Source organism: Amblyomma americanum, chromosome 9, assembly GCF_052857255.1.
Source record: "Amblyomma americanum isolate KBUSLIRL-KWMA chromosome 9, ASM5285725v1, whole genome shotgun sequence".
Classification (NCBI taxonomy): Eukaryota; Metazoa; Arthropoda; class Arachnida; order Ixodida; family Ixodidae; genus Amblyomma; species Amblyomma americanum.
The window spans coordinates 36,542,054-36,559,739 of NC_135505.1; positions in this window are offsets into that span (position 1 = coordinate 36,542,054).

Sequence of the window (17,686 nt, forward strand, 5' to 3'; positions counted from 1 at the left end):
CTTAAGGACCATCAGTTATCTTGCCTTCGCATTACATGTCCGGCCCAAGCCTATTTCTTCCTCTTGATTTCCACTAGGATGTCATTAAGCCGAGTTTGTTCTCTCGCCCACTCTGCGGGCTTCCGGACGTTACACCTATAATTTTTGTTTCCATGGCTCGCTGCGTTGTCCTTACCATAAGCGGAACCATTTTCGCTAGCTTCCACATTTCTGCGCCGTAGGTGTATCGGTAAGATAGAGCTGGTGTACACTTTTCTCTTGAGGGATATTGTTAAACTGCCATTCATGATATGAGAGAACCTTCCATATGCGCTCCACACCATTCTCATCCTCCTAGATATTTCTCTCTCTTGATCCGTATCAGCTGTCACTACCTGCTGTGAGTAGACGTATTCCTTTTCCACTTCCAACGCCTCACTACCAATTGTGAAGAGCTCTTCTCTTGCTAGACTGTCGAACATTACCTTAGTTTTCTGCATGTTAAGGTTTAGTCCCCCGTTCTGCTCTGCTTGTCTAGCTCATTGATCATGATTTGCAGTTCACTTCCTGAGTTACTCAGCAAGGCAATGTCATTAGCGAATCGCTGATTATTTAGGTATTCTCCCTGAACTCTTATCCACATCTGTTCTCAATTCAGACCTCGGAATACTTCCCGTAAACAGCCGGTGAATAGCATTGTCGAGTTCATGTCTCCTTTCCTGACGCCCTTCCTTATTGGAACTTTATTGCTGTATTTATGGAGGGATACCGGAGCTGTACAGTTGCTATATAATATCTTCCAGTATTCCGACATAAGGTTTTTCTAAATCCTTATTCCGCACTTCCTGTAAGACTGCTGAGGTACGTATATGTACCTTTGCGCATACCATCACCATATTGATTTCACCTTTGCATCTGCTAACTGTTCACTTGGCGTCCTAAAACGTAACCTAAGACTCGCCCCTGTCAAGGTAAAAAAACTTGCCTGTAGCACCTCAATACACCTTAAATTCAAATACCTAGTGGAATCTTGCGACCCTAATCAAGCTTACGTAGCCGATAACAATGAATCTTTGCGGAGCCGTGCTGTTCGTTTCATATTTTCAGGGTACTCAGCTTTCACGGGCGTCTCAGCATTAAAGAAACGGGCCGAATTGAAATACTTATCACAACGCTGTAACTTATTTGCTTAAGGCTTTTTCCCTAAACTTTATCACTATCCATTACTCTGTAACAATCTTTTTCAGTCACCTCGTGATTGCTTTCCACGACATGATCATTCTTTCAAAGTGAAACCCATATAGCGCCATTCGTCCTCTTAAGCCAGCTGATATATTCCTCGTACTATGTTTAGGTGCAATGGTTCACCATCCGGATTCACTGCATATAGAGACATTAAAAATCCCTAGGACGTATTCGATCTCATTGACATGTGTTGCGATTATTTCTTTTTTTGTGTTTCCTTTTTTTGAGACATGACTTTTGTTCTAATTTTTGTTTTTATCATTTCACTCCTTCTTAAAATCAAACATGTTAATAAAAAAGTTGTATCGTTGCCACATATAATGAGGAGTCTGAAATAAAATTATGAAGGAAAGAGGTGTGAAGAAGACGACGTGGTTTAACTAAAGAAGGTGAAGCAGAAGCATTCGGTGAGGTGGAGAGAGATGATTGGTGGAGAAGAGAAGAAGACGACGACAAGGCTTACGTGGACTAATACCCTTGTCACACGGGCATTTCGAGGGCCCTCGAACCGATAGTCTATCGACTCAAAGGCGATCGAGCGCTGCTACACGGGCAGTTTCAATGGCGATCGAGTCAATAGCCTATCGAGTCAACGGAGCAGCACGGAACTCCATCGAGATTTCGAGGGCCTTCGAGCACTGTCCAAGGTTGCTAGCGTTGCTTCGAGCGGCGCCAAGCGAACATTTGTACACGACACATTCACGGTACAAAAACATGAACATACATTATTCGCATAAAATTTAATGCAAGCAGTCTGTAAAATTATTCTAAAATTATAATAGACTGGTTTTAAGCGCATTAATTTTGCGCTGCAGTCTTTGCGTTGCATGCGTACTTAACGTTGACAACATGGCGGCGCCCTGCCCGCCCGCTTCACAGCGATAACAGCTTCGTCGCCAATACCTCAAAGCAATATCGCGTTCTAAGCTGTTGTATTCGCCTTCGATTTGCCCATTCTTACCCTCGCATAAAGTTTCAAGAGACAAATAGCTCTTGTTTTTCAGATATCATAGCGATTTCCCAGGTCTTCAGCCTGACGAAGCAGCGCTCCGACGCAGTTGGACTGGCTTGGTTTTGGCTCGTCTAGTATTAGAGCGGCTACAGCAGTGTCTGCACATGTCCGTCGCGTACGTGCAATTAAAAGGGTTTTGAACGACTTTCGCGTATGCGTGTATTTCAGCATTTAGTATACATTCATCAAATATTTTTGATATTTTTGCAAAATCCAAAGTAGCGATTGTGGCGCCACACATCCGTGGCGTAAGACACGAGAACCATTTCAATGGCCATTGAGATTTGCCGTGTAGCAGCGACGAGTTCGATGGCGATTGAGAATCTCGAAGACCCTCGACTCGAGGGTGACTGAAACAGGCCGTGTGACAGGGGTATAACACCGAGGCTATAAAAGATCCAGTCAGAGAGAGGCCCGGGGGGGGGGACAGCAGAGAAGCGGAGGCTCCGGTGGGTCAGGGACACTTTGGCTGGAAGAGAGCGACGCCGGCTACTGCTCCGGTGAGCTCGGGTTCTACGGCATCCCATCGTGGAGTACCTGCCGTGCCTGAGCCCGGTCCGGGGAGTTAACGGAGGACGCTACCACCTGCTACGGTCAGGGGTGTCTCCAGCGCTGTTCCCACCCATCCGAGTGGTGCCACCAACGCCAACAACAACGGCATCACCTCCACGGGCGCTTGGACCGGGAGCTTGTACGACGCAGCCAGCGACGCCAGCCCAAGCACGTCGAACGCCGCCTCGACGCCGGATACTGGATCCATACAACGCCCCAGCCGCACCGAACCAACCCTGAGCACGAACACCGACGACTAAAAGTAGAACGCTTATAGTAGACTGTGGTAGCAGTGTTCCCGGGTCGTGTGTATATATAGTCTTTGTTTTTTGTGTTAACTTTGTTTTGTGCGCCGCTAGTGTGTGTGGCACGTAGGCTTTATTAAATGTGCGTCTGTGTGGATACACCTGTCGCCTAGTCCATTCTTTCGGTCCGAGTGTTATTCGGGGAGATCCGTGAGAAAGATAAGTGGAAACCTGTGCCAGGATTCATTTCCTTTTCTATTTTTGCTTTGTGTCAGATAATTCCGATTTCTCGACGGCAGAAAGGATGGATTTGACAAAAACAGTAGAACTGGCGCTCAAGATGGATTTAAGCAAGGAAGAGGCGATGTGTCTCTATGAGGAGGCGGCAAAGGGTCAGAAAGAGGAGGCAGATAGGCAGGGAGATTAAAGTGCGCGAGCACGCGCAGACGCATGCGAAGACTCTCGAGAGCCGGAAGATCGGGAGGCGAAAAGAGCTCGCGAGGCAGAAGAGCGAGAGGCTAGAAGAGCTCGCGGGGCAGAAGAACCGGAGAAAAGAAGGATAGAACGGGAGAAGGAGTTCCTTTGTGGAAACAGGCGCATGCCGCGGGAGGATATGAGGAGATCACGGACAGTGATCAGCGTTTCTTAGCGGGTAGAGAATCTCCTAGTCCGGCCAGAGTTTGTCCAAGGAAGCTGATGGCTCCTTTCGTTGACAAAATAGATTATGTAGACGCATATCTGCTACAATTCGAGCGGATAGCTTTGGGGCAAGGCTGAGAGCGCAGTGAATGGGTTACCGCATTGAGCAAGTGTTCAGTCGGAGATGCGCTGAATGTGTTTGGAAGGATGCCTGCTGCTGACTCCATGGGCTACGAGAAAGTCAAAAAGGCGCTCATCCCAAGACTCAGGACGGCAGAGGGTTTTCGTGAGAGATTTCGCACCGGCACTCCTCTAAAAATTGAGGCTTACGGCAGAGGGTTTTCGTGAGAGATTTCGCATCACGAAACCTGAGAATTTGAAAAGCGCTAAGCAGTTTTCCTGCAGGCTGACCAACTATTTTGATAGGTGGCCTGATATGTCAAAAAAAGAAAAGATTTCTGAAGGGGTGCGTGACAAGCTGGTCACAGAACAATTTTTAGCGTGTTGCAGCGCAAAGCTGGTTCTATTCCAGAAAGAAAGAAAATTGTGTTCATTGGAAGAGTTCGCCGACACTACAGACCAATTACTCGAGGCTCAAGGGCTAAAATATTTGAGTAAGGCAAAGGAGGAAACCCAAAACGTCATAGAGACAGATGCGGCCAAACCAAGAGCATATGGCGGTGCATCTAAAGCGCCAGTAGTGTGTTTTCTCTGCGACGAGGTGGGACACCGTGCAGTTGACTGTCGGACTAGTAGCGCTGCCCAAAAAACACAGATTGTGTGTCAAGGTTGTAAGAGGAGGGGTCATACTCTGGATGAGTGCCGATACAGAACGCAGGACCGAGCTGCATTAGTTGTCGACTCAAGGGTAGAACTTGCCACGCCATCCGAAGTTCCGCAGTTGAAAGGAGAGCAAACGCCGCTGGAAAATGAGGGAGTGAGTGGAACACCCAAGTCGAAAGCAGCAATGCCAGTGGTGGTTGGGCAAATAGTGGACCGTCCTATATTGGTGCTTAGAGACCGCGGAGCCAACACAGTTTTAGTTTGGAGAAGACTGGTGAAGGACGAGGATCTTACAGGTGAAGCGTCGGCTGTCACTCTTGTATTTAGCACAGTAAGGTACCATCCTGAAGCCAGGATTCTAGTGTCCACGCCTTATTATACTGGGCAGGTAGTGGCAATATGCGAAGACCAACCCATCTACGATCTCAGCTTGCGAAACATTACGGGTGCAAGAAGTGTCGAAGACCCCTATCTCTAGTGGAGAGTGCTCGACATTGAAGAACATCCAAAGGAGGAAAGGCCCGCGACAGCTCAGACGGGTGCAGTCAGTTTCTCGTCAGCAGTGGAGACAAGAGCTCAAGCGACAGCCCGATCAACGCAGCGTCCGCTCTCTACTCTTGTTACGATGTGCCTGAGCGTAACACCGGGCGAAATTGAAATTAGGCAATAAGAAGACCCGTGTGAAGGCCAGCGTCGAAAGTGTAAGGGAAAAAATGAAAAGAAAGAAGAGTCGTACGTTAATCGAATATCAATTGGTAAATGGTCTTCTGCAGAGGAAATGCATTTTTAGCTCATGAATGCGGGTACAACAGCTGGTATTACCGAGAGATATGCGAGAGAGCGTGCTACGCTTAGGACATGACGCCATTATGGCCGTACACCAGAGTGTTCAAAAAACGGCGTCTAGGATCATCGATAAGTTATTTTAGCCGGGTGTTCAGAGTGACGTTAAGCGCTTTGTTCTCTCATGTGACGCCAGCCAGCACACAGTTCCGAAGGGAAGAGTTGGTTCCGTACCTCTTGGCAAGACGCCAGCCATCGACCTACCGTTTCAGTGAGTGTCTATTGACACTGTCTCCACTGTATCCGCCAAAGGCAATAGATATGTGCTTACTCTGGTTGACGTGGCCATCGTTATTCTGACGCTATTACACTGAGAACTACTGACAGTATGCAAGTGGCAAGTCTTCTCTTCTCCACCAATCATCTCTCTCTACTTCACAGAAAACTTCTCCACCAATCATCTCTCTCCACCTCACCGAATGTTTCTTCTTCATCTTCTTTATTCTTCTGTTAATCGACGTCGTCTTCTTCACACCTCTTTCCTTCATAATTTTATTTTAGACTCCTTATTATATGTGACAAGGACCCCATATCTCAAGAGTTTTTCTATGAAAACTGCTCACGGTATACTCATCTTCAAGCCATCCAGCCAACCGACTATCTTCTGTGGCGATTCTAGATCCAGCACATAACACACCGCAGAGGTCAAGCACACGCCAAGAGCACACCACAAACATAGCACACCAAACAGCGTTTTCAGAATACTAACACACCACTGCCGTTGTCCGTACAGAGTCCTTAATAAACATGTTGGTGTCCACAACACACTCCTTTGCGTAATCACATAACACCAACCACAGCAACAACAAAAATAGATCCCAGGGATACATTAACACAACAACAACAACAAGATACATTCCAGAGGCACCTAGAGCTGCTCAGTTAGCTCTATCTGTAGAGAGCTCTAATTTGTAACATATGACCTCCGATTTGCATGGCCCACCCGAAAACACTCCTCCTAATTTGGAGTAGAGCTGTGATGGTCTGTCTTCCTTCACATTGGGCTTCATTAGTACCTCATCTCCTCCTGCACTTTTCTCCCCACTGCACGTGGGCACCTCGGCAACATGATCGGTCTTCGCGGCCACTACCGAGCATGCTACCTTGGACGCGTACCGTACTGCACCGCTTTCTTCATACTTCTTCAAAATATTTACATGGAAAACCTTCTTAGTGTCATCTATCAATAATTCATAATCCATGTCCTTTTTCTTCCGCGTCACAAGGTACGGGCCCTTCCATTGCATCAGTAACTTATGATCCGTGGGTAGCAGGACGGGAAACCTGTCGCCCGGATTTAGATTCCTGTGAATGGCTTTAATTCATATTACTTATGGCGTTCACGCGCCTTTTCCAGGCGTTTATGTGCTAGCCTGCATGTTTCCTTTAACCTGTCCTGCAACTCAAGAACGCACGTGTACGTTGTCTTGAGAAATGATGCAATCTCTTTATTAGCCCACAGCTCCTTGAGCATTTCAAGTGGACTTCTAACGGTTTTCCCATGTAACATCCCGAAGGGCGAGAAACCAAGTCTCGTTTGCGTTACTTCGCGGTAAGCGAACAAAACAGCTGGGAGATATCTATCCCAATCAGTAGGTCTCTCCTGGCACATTTTCTTGATCAAATTTTTGAGGGTGCCGTTGAACCGCTCTAGCAGCCCATTACACATGGGATGGTAGGCCTCGTCAGTAACTGCCTTACTGACAAAAGGCGGTTAACCCCCTTCATTAGTTCCGATGTCAAGTTCGAGCCCCGGTCTCTCAAAACCTCCCTCGGGAACCCATAACGAGAAAACATTTCCACAAGGCTTGCATACTGTGGCAAGACTAGGAGATCCGTTACAATCATCCCCCTCCTTCACCCCATGTGATATCCACTCAGCGAAGCGCTGTAGCAGTTCCGTGAATAAAATAAATTAATTTCGCCGCTACTTCCATTTCCGCTGATCAGTATTGCTCTGGGCTTATTCATTCATATCCGGCTCAGCTTTACGGGGGCGTACCGCTGGTTTCTTTTTCCAATGTTGACGCTCATCTCATTCTTTGCCATGCACATATCTGTGACCTCACAATAACTAAAACGTTCCTCCTTGGTAATAGTTTGTGCTGCTTGCTAAAACAAATTGATTTGGAAATGCTGCTCTTTCTGAGTTGTGCAGCGAAGGTAACTTTTTTTGTCACCAGTGAAATTTAGCGTGGCTCTGCAGGTTCTTCCGCCTTTTCATATTTACAGCGCCGTGATTCACTGAGGTGCAGTACTATTTCAATGGGACACTGAATGGTCATCAAAATTCACCGAGAGGTTGTGGCACAGGGCGTCCTGATTCATCCGCATTCTAACATCTCGCACTAACAATTTAAAAAGTTCTACCTGCACACTGGAAATGAAATATGGTTGGTTGTCCGACAGAACCTGCCTAGTGATGTCGAAAAAAGCGCTTTACTAGAAAGCGATGAATGAAATGCGGCAGGCTGAGAACCAGTCGGGGACAGGCACAGTTGCAGGAATTCGTATGGGGTGGTTCCAGGTGTACTTCGCTTTTAATTCCCCTTTCTCAGTTCTTTATTCAATCAGAGTTCTGTTCTTGGTAGCAACTGTATATTTGCTGTGATGCGACGCCAACCTCTCAGTGCAGCATCACACAATGTTAAGCTTCCTTTAAATTCGGCTTCTGCAGTTTAGAGATGGAATATATGTTGGAAGGAGGCGCGAGGGTAGGGGGAAGTGAAGTTAGCCAAAGGCCCTTTTCCAAGCAACTCACCCCAAAAGAACCGAACACTAGCTGGGCGGAAATTTCGTGCCTACTACAAAATCCGTGGACAGCAGGCACCACAGAGAACCGAGCCCGGAACCTTTCTTCCTTTCTCCTTTCACTCCCTCTTTTATCCCTTCCCTTACGGCGCGGTTCAGGTGTCCAACAATACATCAGACAGATACTGCGCCATTTCCTTTCCCCGAAAACATAATAATTATTACTAATATTGGGAATTTGAACCGGAAGGCCACCACTTTGATATTAAAAAAAGGTGGGATGAATATGCTTTTAACGCACAGTACCATGCCATTTCGAGGACACTTTTCCTTTATACTAGTCTCCATACGCCATTCACGCCACCTCTAGAAACGCGCGGTAATTGGAAGGTTTCGAGATGAGCTCATCGTCGGAGTAAATGCGTGCGGGTATTTTTGAAACCCAATCGCTCCTCTAACGGGGAAGCGGCTGTTTCGTGCAACGAACGGAGTTGTGGTGGAGCATATAGAATAGGCGTATTTGTGAATTGGTTGTTAGGCATACGAAGATATTTGAATGAGTGGACCGCAAGAAGGCGCAGGACAAAGTCCGAAATAAATGTACAACACCGACGTGCTTCTGATTGCCTTCCTTTGTACTCGTCTCTGGCTGACTTCGTTTCGTGGTTAATTGACACCACCTGATAGCAGTTTGCCCCCCAAACCTTTCTTACTGCGCAAATTTTTTTCTGGTTACGTCCCTTCATAATATATTGACTGTATGTGATGCTCTCGAAAAATTGTGTATTGGCCAACGAAAGCGTGGACTTAACTCCATTCACTCCACCTGTAGAGTCATTGATGATAACAACACGTAAAGTAAGTACACCTTTCGCTACTTCTCAGTGGTATATCCACAGCCTTAAGACCGCTGGTTTTAGCACATATCAAAGTTCACACGCGGAGTCCAGCACACAAGTATGATGTTTTCAAGGATGTTTTTATTGTATGATGGAAAAATGCCGGTCTTTCTTCAAAGTTTCATCTGGGAATGCGGAAAGCACGTTCAGCAGCCTGAAAATATACAGAGAAAACAAGAGGTACGAGGCAAAATTGTGAGTTTACCACAACAGTTTATACGGCGAATGTAAAAAGAAATTCCTGTTTCAACAATATCTTCCCGCAAAATTGACATCAAACCACACTGATATTGATTGCTATCCCTCATAAGTGGGCTCAGGTTGTCAGGGATGACCAGATAGCGTTTAACTGAGGTGTAATATAAGAAATATACCAGATATCTATCGTTTTGAGCTTTGCAGCAGGTTTTCACGCTTAGTGGAAGCTAAAATTCAAAAGTCTGAATGTTCACTCGACAAATATTGTAAAAAACAAGGCTGACTATACTCTTTAAGCTCGATGGCATTAACTTCTTTCGTAGTTTTGGATACCCTTTCTGCTATCCAAATCTATTCCTTCTTATGAACTCTGGGGCAACTCTTGAATAGAGTTAATGCCACAAATCTGCAGTGTATGGCGAAAGATTTTTCATGCTTTGGAGGCGAAGTGGTAAATTCTCCTTTGGTCCCATTATTGAACTTCAAACAAAATTTTGCACTTCGAGGCTCTCCACGCCTTCTGTGGTCTATTTAGCACTATTACAAGCTAAATTTGTTATAAAGCCCTAAAGCGAAAACTAATTGACAAGACTCTTTAAGCTCGTTTTTCTGTCATTACAAACCAAGAATTCTGAAATAATACTGATTTTAATAGCAGCCTGTATGTCACTACATCCTCTACGAACCATTTGCGGCACAATTCTGAAATTTTGCATGCGAAATTTAAATTTTTTTCGAACCGTCTACAGGTATTTTCACTGAATCAGGGATGCAGCCCACTTTTCAGATTTTTAGTAGACAGAATGGCAGGGCATTTCTTGTCTAAAATATAGGACTGCTTTAAAAAAAAAGAAATAAAACCGGCTTTTAGCGAAGTTTTGCGGTGCAACTTTAAGAAGTGCTGTCTCGTGCGGTAATGTTTTCTTCGCTGACAAGTCCAAGAATATGAAACAAAATTTTTTTAAATTGCAAAATTGCAGGATTCTTTAATTGTATTCTTGAAGGTATTGGTCCATTCTCCTGATATGTAGGACAATTTTTCTTTTCAAGTGTTTCCATCGGTAGCATCGAACAGCTAGGGCTCTCACTGAAAACCAATGGCGAACAATTTTGACGATAGCAAAAACGTTAATAGAAAAAGAAAATCAAGACCGCCATTAGGATGAGGTGTAGATATATTAATTTTTATAGCAAAATCTTACATTTGATGACAAAATTTCGTTCATAAATGGTTCCCAGTTCTGAAATGTCTAAGCCCAGAATTACTCGGTATGCTTACAAAAGGAAATTGCGGGTGAGTTGTCGTGTCTGGAACGCTTAAATTGAGTTGAGCATAAACAAGGTAGCGCTAAAATCCTGTGATAGTGGAGGTGTCGTGGGTGAGTACGGATAATTTTTGATGCATTGACGTTAATTTTCTGAGATAGGGGTTTCCGAAAACACACACACACACACACACACACACACACACACACACACACACACACACACACACACACACACACACACACACACACACACACACACACACACACACACACACACACACACACACACACACACACACACACACACACACGCACGCACGCACGCACGCACGCACGCACACGCGCACACGCACACACACGCACGCACGCGCACACGCACGCGCACACGGACGCACGCACGCGCACGCGCACACGCACGCACACACGCACGCGCACACGGACGCACGCACGCACGCACGCGCACGCACACACGCACACGCACGCACGCACGCACACGCACACGCACACGCACACACACACACACATTTTCATATTTTTCTTTATGGTGAAACAGAACGCGCGTCTGAAAGAGTCAGGTTAAAGTGTCAAAGGCTGCAATAGTTCGGGACAAAACTTTTCTATGTGTAACATTTTGTGGAATAAAATGTAATCGCGCAAATACTATCGCAACAGAGGGCATTCCGCTTTAACCTGTTGTGTATCAGACAAGTATCAGTGTTGTGCGCCTATGCCAGATGGATTCCTTTCCCTGTAACCATCACTCTAGCGCAATACACGACTAGGACCCAGAACGCGAGGACATACAAAGAGCGATAACTTCCAACCACTTCATACACACGCTGCATTGCCGTGATATCACCATAGATACTTGATATCATCGAACCCGATTGTTGGCAAAAACTTTTTGGGACAGATTAACAGAGGAGGCGCTAACGCAGGCACTTCCTAATCGATCTATTTTTTCAGCTGCAATTACCTCCCACGGGCGCTTACCTTTACTTTTACCGATTAAAACTGTCTTGTTAAAGAGGGTGTAACCCCATTGCACTTTTGGCAATGAGCTACAGGCATCCTATCTTATCATTTTTGTTCTTTACATTGCGCTAGTGCTCTCGTAGGCGATCATTTAAACACCGACCAGTTTGTCCTACATACTGTTTCCCACATGATAGCGGAGTCTGATACACCACACCTTATTTGCATTCAGTAAAGGGAGCTTCGTGCTTGTTCTTGCACACATTGGGCACGCGGCTTTCTGGTTTGTTAACCCTGTATAGCCTAACATATCAGGGGCTGGAAAAACAAGGCGCACATCTGTCGGCTTCGCTATTCGCTTCACATCGTGGGATCCAATGTGCACCTGCGGAACAACAGCAAGTTTTTCCGTTTTTCTCTCAAACCACAAGCTGCGACTTGCCTATCCGCATTTACCTTCCTCAACGGAGGTTCTGCAAGAACCATCAGCATATAAGCAGGGTAGCAAGCGAGCGACACCATATGCCACTGTTCCTGGAATGTACTGTGCTTCAAGTGAGGAAAAGACTTTCGAACGGCGCTTTGGAAGCATAGATTTGCAATCGCTCTTCTGACCAGTTTTGAATGTGCAGGTATCAAACTGAAGGGTGTCAAAGGCTTATTCTACGCGGTTCATATGTCCAGCAGGTATGACCTTGTTCAAAGACTAAGTCAACGTCCAGGGCTTAAGCCTATTGCTAGATGCTAGCCCACAGGTCCAAACTATCGGGTCGAACTTTTGTCTCAATATAGTACGTTAACTGCTTTTTACTGGGCACGGTGGCATTTCAGGGATGCGGTCACGTAATCCGTTCCTCTTCATTCCGCAGTTGTGGATCGGTGTGCTGTTGGCCATCGCCAGCTGCTTCGCCGGGCCGCCTGTGCATGAAAAGGAGTTCGTCATCCAGAACATCACCGCCTTTCACGTGGATCCTGTGCTTCATCCGACGCCCTGGAATTTCATGATAAGACAGTCAGCGGCTACACGCACCGATGACAGCGTGCATGACCAAGGAACAGCGCCACCACATCACCAGCCTATAAATGACCCACTCGGGACCGGCGCGCCCACTGGGCACGGTGGCATTTCAGGGATGCGGTCACGTAATCCGTTCCTCTTCATTCCGCAGGTGAGGAAACGCTACGCAAAATGTATTCGTTCTAGTGATCCCTTTCTATTTCTGCTGCCGTGCCCACGGATGTGTTGGTTCTTCTATCGAGTTGCTCTGTACTTGAAAGAATTGTTAGCGCTGGATGGTGATATTGAGACAAATCCGGTTCCCAATAATGCACAACTTTCAAAACAACTGGAAGATATAGCTGCAGACATCAAAGAGATAAAAGAAAAACGGTTGACTGACATAGAGACTTAACTAGACGCAGTATCGAGACTGGAAGCCAAAATCGTTCTCTGTCAAGACCAGCTCGAATCTATAAATCGTGTAATTCAAAACCTGGAAAACAGAATCGATGACTTGGAAACCCGCAGCCGTAGATCGAACTTAATTGTTTAGGGCTTCAAAGAAGAAGATGACGAGACTTCTGAGTCCTTGGAGCGTGATGTTAACCAAAAGATCATTCAGGACAAACTTGATCTCGCACCAGTTACCATAGAGCGCATTCATCGTTTGGGAAAACCTGCAGAGAACAAAACTAGGCCAGTTATATTCAAGCTCCTGGACTCCCGTCAAAATACCAAAATTCTAAAGCAAGGACGTAAACTGAAAGACAGTGGTATATCGATCGGTGAAGACTTTTCCTATAAAACAAGAGACATAAGAAGAAATCTCGAACAGTACCAAGCCAAACCGCGATAAAGGCGAAAAAGTTTCATTAGTTTTCGACAAAATTTTTATCAACAGTCAAGCCTACGTTTGGGACTATGAAAAGAACGACAAGGTGCCTTTGCGAAAAAACTATCGTACGAAACAGACACGACCCTTAACGCCTTCAGTGGTGCAGTCAACTTCATAGATTACGCAATTCTAAGCCATAAAAAGGTCTCTGCTTCTAAATACCGATTTCCCCAACATAAACGTAATAGAGGTGACAAAGGAATTGCGACAGTGACAGCGAATAAGCATCTCCGAATAATTAATGTTAACGCTCGAAGCGTCGCCAATAAAACCGAGCAGCTTGAAATCCTTCTCCTACAACATGACCCTCACGTTGCGGTTATAACAGAAACTTGGCTGCACAGCGAGATTACCGACGATCTCATCTTTCCACCCTCGTACAAAGTATTTCGCTAAGATAGGCCCTCGAGAGGTGGAGGAGTTGCAGTACTCATTAAAAATAATATACAGGCTGTTTCGCTAAAAGATGTACCTGATCTTGACTGCCTTTGCATGAAACTGTTTTGCTCGGGACATTGCTTTATTTTGTATGCGGTTTACAGGCCTCCTATTGTAACTCAAGATTATCTAACTAACTTACAAGTTCACATGTCAAATTACAAAAAGAGTAACATATTGCTATTCGATGATTTCAACTTACCTGGCGTTGACTGGGAACGTCTGCAGCCATGTTCCGGGTGCAAAAAAAGCGTGATATTGTATTCGACATTATGTTCACGCACAACTTGTGTCAAGTGGTTCGCGAGCCAACCCGCGAATTTCGCATAAGTAATTCAGTGTTGGATCTTGCATTTGTTCCCCATGTTTTCCATGATTGCAACGTGTCTGTCGCACCAGGACTTTCAGATCATCATCTTGTTAGTGTTTTCATTCCCATAAAACCGCTTGCCAAGACAAAAACATCTAAAGCACATCGTATCATGGACTTCACACGTGCCGATGACGCCTCAGTTATTGAGCATCTTGAAACATGCATTGTCGAATTTGATGGAACCGACGCCTGCGCACTCTGGAATCAGTTTAAGAAAATGTGTCACTATTGCCTTATAAATTTCATACCTGTTAATATAAAAACATTCGCAAGCAGACGCCTTGGATGACACGCAGTATCATTCATCTCAGACGCCGAATCAAAAGGCTAAAAAAGCATCGTGCACAGCAGAGCACAATCAACCATTTAAGAGAAAACCTCGCCCTTGCTGTACGCCGTTCAAAAGATTATTATTTCAAAACAACTCTGCCGAACTTCATAAAAAACGACCCGGGTAAATTCTGGCGCCACATTAGCGATAAAAAAGCCCCTATATCAGAAATGACTATCAACGGTACAACGGTTACCAATCAGCCTGCCATTGCTCACCATTTTAACAATTACTTTCACAGTGTATTTTCTAAACCAAAACCGTACGATGCACCAAGCACAACATCAGCACATCCATCTGAAGTTAACTTCATCTCGTATGATGGTGTCATTTCAATGTTACTAAACCTGAAAACTAAATCATCCCCAGGGCCCGACGATATTCCTAACGTTTTTCTTCGAGGTATGCTGAATCTCTGGCCAGGTTTTTCGTTATTATATTTCGCGCGTCATTGTTGACCGGGTGTGTACCTGAGGACCGGAAGATAGCCCGAGTCGTACCTGTATTTAAAAAAGGCGACCGCCTTCAGGTGACCAATTATCGACCTATATCCTTAACGTCATCTTGCTGCAAATTAATGGAACATATTGTCGCAACTAGCATTAATGAATTCTTAGATCGCAACAACATTCTGACAGATTACCAGCATGGTTTTCGCAAAGGGTTTTCCACAGTAACTCAACTACTTTCAGTTATCCATTCATTTGCGGCATCACTTTACAATAACAGCCAGATTGACGCGATCTTTCTAGATTTCAGTAAAGCGTTTGACAATGTTCCACACCACAGCCTTATTCTAAAACTAAAAACTATTGGACTTCCGCCCATATTTATTTCCTGGATAAATGATTATTTAACTAACCGGAGTCAACATGTTTCAATCGGTCGTCACCAGTCTGGCTGTCTCCCAGTCACATCAGGTGTGCCACAGGGAAGCGTACTGGGGCCACTACTCTTTCTAATATACATTAACGACATCATCGGTGAAGTTTGTACTGGCGTACATATTCGATTATATCCTGATGACTGTGTTTTATTTCGCGATGTTAGCAATGAAAACGATCAGAGTGACCTACAAAATACGCTTACTAATATTGTACAGTGGTGCAAGCGCTGGGACATGACACTAAACGCAGATAAAAGTGTTTCTCTTCGCATAACTAACAAGATAAACGCTCTACAATATGCATATAAATTAGAATCATCACCATTGCAACAAGTAGCGTCCGTAAAGTACTTGGGTGTAACACTTACTAATAACCTTTCCTGGAACTCTCACATAGATAACATCTGTTCACTCGCATTCCGTAAGCTCTGTTATATAAGGCATAAACTTCTAAACGCCCCCGCTAACGTTGAGCTCTTAGGTTACAATACTCTAATTAGACCCAAGCTTGAATATGCTTGCATAATTTGGGACCCGTATACTAAGTCTAACATAAGAAAGCTCGAGAACGTTCAAAGGAAAGCAATTAGATTCATATATTCAAAATATCTACCCACTGACTCCCCCTCAGACTTGATGCATGCTAACGGTATTGAAGAACTACAGGAAAGAAGACGAAATTTTCGTTTAGATTTTCTTTCATTACTTCTTAATAATAAACTCAGACTTGACCCTTCTGCTTATCTTTCCCCAATGCCAACACGGAATACACGACACTATCACAAAGCTCTTTTAAAACCATATTTTGCCTGGACTAACTCGTTCAAGTTTTCCTTTTTCCCACGCACCATATCTGACTGGAACTCATTAAACGAACCAAATCAACCCTGAAAAACAGACGCGTTTCTCAGCCATCTTTGATATTGCGTATTATGTATTTTTTTCCTGCTTTGTCTTGCATTGCTGTATTGTTGTTTTACTACATTATCTTTGCTGTATTGTTGTATTTTTGTTGCTATACTTTTGCTTTTTGTGCACCTGCCTTTCCTGCTTGAACCTAACCATGGTCTGCAGTATGCACATAAATAAAATAAAAAACTCCTGTCATCTGTCAAATGAGTATCAGAAAACCTACGCACCTAAAAGGCTTTGCTAACTCCATGTTGTCTAATTGGTTTTTGAAGGACTTGTCTAACATAGCTAGAAATAGGTTACGTAGTACCGGAGTGGTGCAAAAGCCAATACATATTCCTCCGAGAAGCAGGTGGGGCTTGCCAATCCACAATATTTGAGCAGACCTCGAGTAATCGAGTAAAAGGATAAAAGCTATAGAAAGTTGCTAGCTTTAATCCCCGCTTAGTATTCAAAAGCTTGTATCCTGTTACTAGAAATCTACTTATATATTGTGGAATGGCAAACCCCATGTGCAAAAGACAGGCATATGTATCGGCTCGTAAATCGCGCCGGTACTAAGCAACCTGTTCTTAGCTAAGTTAGACAAGTCCACAAATGTACGCTTACACAACATGCAGGTAGAAAAGGCATTTACATACGCGGACGACTTTCTGATATTTGTTGACAGTGACCTGGAGTCATTGGAATCCAGATCGGTTAACATACTATGTTGAGACAAAAGTTTATTCTGCTAGGTTTGACGTATGAGCTACCATCTAGCAATAGGCTTAAGGCCTGGACGTTGACTTAGTCTTTGAACAAGGCCATGCCTGCTGGACAAATAAATCGCGTAGCAACAAGCCTATGCTACTCTTCAGTTCTGCACATACAATACTGGTCAGAAGAGCGATTGCCAGTATATGCTTTCAAAGTGTCATTCGAAAGTCTTGTGCTCATTTGAAGCGCAGAACTTTCCAGCAACAGTGACATAAGTTGTCGCTTGCTTCCTACCCTGCTTATTTGCTGATAGTTCTTGCAGGATCACCGCTGACGAAAGTAAACGCGAATAGGCAAGCTGCTGCTCGTGCTGTCCGTGAAAAGCGGAAAAACTTGCTGTTGTTCCGTATGTGCACATTGTATCCCACGATGTGAAGCGTATTGCGAAGCGGATATATGTGCGCCTTGTTTTTTAAGTCCCTGATAAGTTAGACAGGCTATACAGGGTTAACAAACCAGAAAGCCTCGTGCCCAGGGGGCTCAAGAACAAGCACGAGGTTCCGTTTACTGAATGCAAACAGGGTGCGGTGTATCAGACTCCGCTATCGTTTGGGAAACAGTGTGTAAGACAAGCTGGTCGGTATTTAAATGAGCGATTCCGAGAGCACAAGCGCAAATTAAAGAAGAAAAATGATCAAGACGGGTTGCTTGTAGAGCATTGCGTTCAGTGCAATGGGTGTAAACCCCTCAATGACAAGACAGT